Raw genomic sequence first — 6,674 nt, 5'->3', positions numbered from 1 at the left:
ACATTTGACTTGTAAAGTCTAAAATCTACGAAACAGATGTACTGTCCAATCGTATACTCTGACATTGGTTTACTTAGCTACAATACATTTGTAACTTCAAGGTTATGGTAAACCTCACCAATTTGGTGGGATACTATATAAATGTTCTTTTAGTAACAATAAATCTATATCTATATCTCTTCATCATAATCATCATCATCGTTATTTTTTTCCTACGCCTATTGACGCAAAGGGCCTCGGGTAGATTTCGCCAGTCGTCTCTAATTCTAGCTTTTAATTCAAGACTTCTCCATTCATCATCTCCTACTTTGCGCTTCATAGTCCTTAGCCATGTAGGCCTAGGTCTTCAAACTCTTCTAGTGCCTTGTGGATCCCAGCTGAACATGGATTTTTTTTTTTTTTTTTTTTTTTTTTTTTTTTTTTTTGATAAGACACTTTTCTATAGGAACAGTTCAGGATATCCATAATTTACTGTAAGGATATGATAGCGTATCCCCTAGTAATCATGTGGAAAGTTATGTTATCCCATATTTGTTTAATGATCAAGTCACTATACCCACCAATTATGACTAACAGTTTTAATTTTACCTAATTTGTAACTTAGCAACAAGTCGCCTCAGAAATCTCCCCTTTCTTTTGGGTTTCCTTATTTTTAAAACATTATTCTTTTTAAATCTCAAATTATTATTATTATTATCTTTATTATTATTATTATTATTATTATTATTAACATTATCATTATCATTTTCATTATCATTATTATTACATGCTAAGCTATAACCCTAATTGGAAATGCAGGATGCTATAAGGCCAAGGGCTCCAACAGGAAAAAAATAACCCAGGGAAGAAAGGGAACAAGGAAATAAAAAAAAACTACATGGAAAGTAATAAATAATCAAAATAAAATATACTAAGAACAGTCACAACATCAAATTAGATCTCTCATATAAAACAATAAAAATTTAATGAAAACAGAGAGAGAGAGAGAGAGAGAGAGAGAGAGAGAGAGAGAGAGAGAGAGAGAGAGAGAACAGCGTCCCCAAGCTTGCCCTAAAGCAAGAGAACTCTAATCATGGGACAGAGGCTATGGCATTACCCAAGACTAGAGAACAATGGTTTGATTTTGGAGTGTCCTTCTCCTCGAGGAGCTGCTTACCATAGCTAAAGAGTTTCTTCTACCCTTACCAAGAGGAAAGCAGCTACTGAACATTTACATTGCAGTAATAAACCCTCTAAGTGAAGGAGAATTGTTTGGCAATCTCAGTGTTGTCAGATGTATGAGGATAGAGGAGAATGGGAAAAGATTAGGCCAGACTATTTGTATACGTGTAGGCAATGACAAAATGAGCTGTAACTAGAGAGAGGGATCCAATGTAGTACTGTCTGGCAAGTCACAGGACTCATTAACTCTCTAGCGGCAGTATCTCACCGAGTGGCTAGTAGTAGTATTATAATTATTGCAACGTCATAATGAAAAAATAAGGTGTATCCTCTCGCAAACCAAAATATAATGAAAGGAAAGAGATCTGTTCAGAGCACGCCTCCGATGACAACACACTGAAGTCCAACCTCAAATCTCCTCAAGTTATAGTACTGGACATAAAGAGTAGCCACAAATCACTTACTATTGCACAGTGATGATTGTTACATTGAAGAAACAAGTACATGAGGATCTTATTTGATGGAACATGATGTACAGTAATACCTCAAGGTACAAAGTTAATGTACCGGAGTGGCTTTTGTAATATGATTTTATCGTATAATGAAATAGAACCAAATACATTTGAATTATTCAATATACCTAACTTAACAGCGGGAATTTTGTTCTGCATCCTGAGTATTTTTTCGTATTATGAGGCGAAAATGTCTGCACAAGTCGTTTTGTATAATGGTCTTTACGTAAGTAGAGATTTTCATATCCTGAGGTATTAATGATGATGTTAGTTATACTGAAATTCAAACTTGCAGCGAATGCTTTTAAGGTGAATAGGCTGACATAAGCCTCTCTCCATAGTTTATATTTGACATCTATTTTAATGTTGTTATTGACCTTGCAATATTTTATATTATTTATTCATTGCTTCTCTGGTAGTTTATTTATTTCCTTTCCTCATTGGGCTATTTTTCCCTGTTGGAGCCCTTGAGTTTGTAGCATTCTGGTTTTCCAGCTAGGGTTGTGATTTAGCAAGTAATAATAATAATTTTAAAGGAGTACTCAGTAGAGCACAGACCTCCGCCAGGGCAGTTTATTTCTCGACCTTTTGGACTGATTTTGGATATTTTTCTGGTCCATAACTTATGACTTTTGACCTTCCAAAATTTAATCCTTCATAATAGTTAAAAATCCCTGCCAGTTTCATTACATTACGATTAATATTGCTGATATATGGTTGCCCTATTGCTTGACCTTGACCTTGGACTCAACTTAGCATATATCAATTGGCTTGGATTTTCATATACTCAAATATGAACCATGTTTGAAGTCTCTGTGACAATGATGTCCAAACTTATGGATAATTATGTGAATTGGACCTTTTTCTTGACCTTGGACTCAACCTTGGCCTTAACGTGTATTAATTGACATGGATTTTCATACACTCAAATATGAACCAAGTTTGAAGTCTATGTTAAAACGCTGCCCAAACTTATGGCTGATTACGTGAATTGGACATTTTTCCTTGTCCTTAATCTATAACCTTAACATGTATTAATTAGCATAAATTTTCATACACTTCAATATGAACCAAGTTTGCAGTCTTTGTGACAACAATGTCCAAACTTATGGCTGATTACGTGAATTAGACATTTTGCTTGACCTTGACCTTGACGTTTGACTTTAACAAGTATAAATTGGCGTGAATTTTCCTACACTCAAATATGAACCAAGCTTAAAGTCTCTGTGACAATGATGTTCAAACTTATGGCTGATCACGTGAATTGGACATTTTGCTTGACCGTGATCTTGATCTTTGACCTTGTGATCTGAGTATTGTAATGCACATATAATCATGAACTTTAACTAGCTTATATTGATAATGATGATTAAACCAATCTAGCCATCGGAATTCGATTTGTTGTCGATACACTATAATAAAGATACCCCTTTGGACCACAAGAAAGTCAGTAACCTGTAAAAAAAAAGGGATAAAGTTAACCAAGTGGATTATAGAGTTACTGAAGCTTGACCCGGGATCGTATATTTGTTTGCTCAGGTGGGAGCAAAGTCGGTGCGAGCAGGTACAATTACACCTGTCCTTTGTAGACTTGATCAGTTTTTGTTAATTCGAGATTTTTGGTCGATTCTGGACCTGATTGTGTCTTTCCTCGTTGATCAAGGTTTTGGCTTCCGTAACATTGCTATAATATTATAAGATTATATACGTATCTAGGAATAAATTTACGTTTATTTATACATATATATATATAAGCTTATATATACATATATATGTATGTGCATCTATCTGTACGTGTGTATGGATACCTAGATAAATAGGCATATACAGATATATGTAAGTATGTGTTGTGTGCGGATATATATATATATATATATATATATATAATAATATAATAATAATATATATATATATATATATATATAAATATATCGTATAAATATCATACAATATCATATAAGATAGTATTTAAACATGAAATTTTCAATTCAATTCATAAAACAGAAATAGATTTAAGACGGCTGAAATTCTCTCTCTCTCTCTCTCTCTCTCTCTCTCTCTCTCTCTCTCTCTCTCTCTCATATAAGCCATATGTTATACACCTCTTAATATCTGGATTTTCTCTACCTCATATATATATATATATATATATATATATGTATATATATGTATATATATATTATATATATATATATATATATATATATATATGTATGTATGTATATACATAGGTGTCTGTCACCGTTCGTGCCAGCTTCCTGGAGCAGGGTTCGATTCCCGGCCGGTCAGAAGCTATTGTCCTTTGAGTGGTTCCGCCTTGTGACTCTGATCCCAAGGTCGGTAAGAGAATCCAGATATTAATGAAGCAAAGTATATGGATTATTTGAATATGAAAAAACACTTCTAAATGTACAAAATTTATCATATATATATATATATATATATATATATATATATATATATATATATATATATATATATTATATATATATACACACACATTTACATATACATATTTATTTATATATATACATATATATATATATATATATATATATATATATATATATATATATATATATTAATCAATACACGTTAATATAATAATTCTTACCTTTTTTACCAATGGATCTGCTCCTCCTTAGCATAAGCGACTGTTTCCTCTAAATACTTTCTTTCACAAAGGAAAACGATCAAGTTCGTATTGTCTCTGTTCAAGCTGGGTAACATTTTCTTTGCAATATTTGATCGGATTATTTCTTTTAATTCTGCAAGTGTCAAAAATTCCAGCGACTATTCGTTTATCAAGTCATTTTTATATCTTGAGTTATATTTTTGTTTTCGAGTCATAAGAATAAAGAATTTTGTTTTTATCTTATCATTTTCCTCTTGATTATTTAGAAAAGCAACTGTTAAATAAAGACCAGTAACAAAAAAAAATAATCAATTCGAATGTCTAATTCTTTCAGTCGCACAAAAGTCATCCGTAATCAAATCATTTTCCATAACAATTTAAACCATAGATTTATAGTCATAAGAAACTCATAAATATCAGCACTATTATTCAGTAAACAATTTTTAACATCTATCTTCTTCTTTCCCCAAGATGTGTAGAAGCCAACCAAGCGCTTTCAAAGCGAAACCTTTTAAGCAGAATGGCCTGAGACGCGCACTCTCTCTCCCTCTCTCATTCTCTGGCTGGAAAGGCAGTTGGCTGAGAGAGCTGTGGATAAGGCGCGTGCCTGGAACGGACTGAATGGATGTCTGGAATAGAGAACGCGAGAGTTCTGGGGCCGTCAGATGTCGTCCAATCTTCTAAGGAGAAGCAAAGGAGGCGTGGTCTAGATGGCATCTATAGGTCTCTGGTGTTCCATTGGATGCACAAGTTTGTGTCTGTGACCCGGATGAGTGACTGACATTGAGGTTTTGGGGTAAGTTAAGGACGACCTTGTCCATTATGATTTTATCGTTCTAACCTGTTTTTTTAGTAATTAGAATGAAGATAGCCTCAATTATGATTAAATTTACGCTGTTAAGAAAAAAATAATAATTTTAATCGAAAAATCTCCATAAAAATATACGGTTCTTAGCTGTATTTCAGTAAAATACAAGCGACCGTAATTTTACCATACTTTTGTTATTATCTTTTACGGGTTAGTGACCGTAATATCACTCCTTTGCGTCAATATATCCGTTTTTAAAACGGTAAATGCCTGGAAAATTTATTCAGGGGTTTTTACTGTTTTTTACGGCAAATTTTTAATAGTGTTGTATATATGAATATTATTGCTGGTATGCGCGTGGATACCTTAACGTGGTGAAAGGATTTGTCATGATCAGCAAAGCTATACTAGCCAGGGACACCATATTATGTTGGTTTGCTGTGAGCGATCGAGCTAAAGTCTCCCACCATCACCAATCCGCGGTGACTAGCATGGGGATGAAAAGGGCCAAATCCCAGACCTGACTAAGGATATGTCTGAGACTTTTGTTCTGCAGTGGACTAGAAACGGCTGCAGTTGTTAAATTTATAATTTACAATATTAGTTTGTTAACATACATCTCAACACATATCTTATTTGAGAGTACACTCGGGCACACCATTCTATCTTATTTCTCTTACTCTTGTTCAAGCATTTATAGTTTACATAGGAAATATTTATTTTAATATTGTTGCTGTTCTTAAAATATTTCCTTTTCCTTGTTTCCTTTCCTCACTGGACTATTTTCCCTGTTGGAGCCGCTAAGACTTATAGCATCCTGCTTTTGCAACGAGGGTTGTAGCTTAGCCAGTAATAATAATAATAATAATAATATAATAATAATAATAATAATAATAATAATAATAATAATATAAAAGACAGATGCTTCAGTGTCACGCTGAAGATAATTTTGTTAACCGTTTTAATAATTTCCTTTCTATTTTAAATTCATGATTGAATGACTAAAATATAGATTTTAGTTTTAAGATAAACTTTTATCTTATGGTTTACATTTTTTACCTTTCATGTTAATGATCTTCAAATTAGAACCAAGGTTTTATTTCTTCGGGTTAGAGGACCTTATTAATCATATCTAATAATTTCAACTTTGAATAAAAGTTTTATAGCCGAGCTCATTTTGAAGTTATTCATTCTATACTTATATTTTTTTGTGATTATTAATCTAAATGTTTTCTGGTAAAAACTTTTTGATTAGGGCATTTTAATTAAGGAATATATGAAAAATATAATCCTTAGAATATTGATATCCTTCAAACTGTTAATCTTTTAAACAATGGGGTATGAAAGAAAACAGTCTTTAATTTGATTTTGAAATTAACTTATTGTTGAGATATAAATATATATATATATATATATATATATATATATATTATCAATCGTATTGTTTCCTTATTGACGGGTACGTTTTAAACTAAACTTAATGTATGAGTGTAAAGCTAATGCTGACTTTTATAAACAATCCATTATGACTTTATTAATAAATTGAAACTAAAATACA

The 6,674-nt window shown here is 32.2% G+C and overlaps 1 long non-coding RNA gene across 1 annotated transcript in view; it reads left to right on the top strand.

Moving 5' to 3' along the window:
• LOC137658614 (uncharacterized) overlaps positions 1 to 5,097 on the top strand; it is a 279,626-nt gene extending 274,529 nt beyond the window's left edge. Inside the window, exon 3 of the long non-coding RNA XR_011047390.1 lies at positions 4,780 to 5,097. This is a non-coding gene — a long non-coding RNA (uncharacterized lncRNA). The remainder of the gene's footprint in view (positions 1 to 4,779) is intronic.
• Positions 5,098 to 6,674: the final 1,577 nt, after the last annotated feature.

The sequence above is a fragment of the Palaemon carinicauda genome, chromosome 19, assembly GCF_036898095.1.
Source record: "Palaemon carinicauda isolate YSFRI2023 chromosome 19, ASM3689809v2, whole genome shotgun sequence".
NCBI lineage: Eukaryota > Metazoa > Arthropoda > Malacostraca > Decapoda > Palaemonidae > Palaemon > Palaemon carinicauda.
Note: the sequence above shows the minus strand (reverse complement) of the source record. Positions and strands in the feature narration are given on the sequence as shown.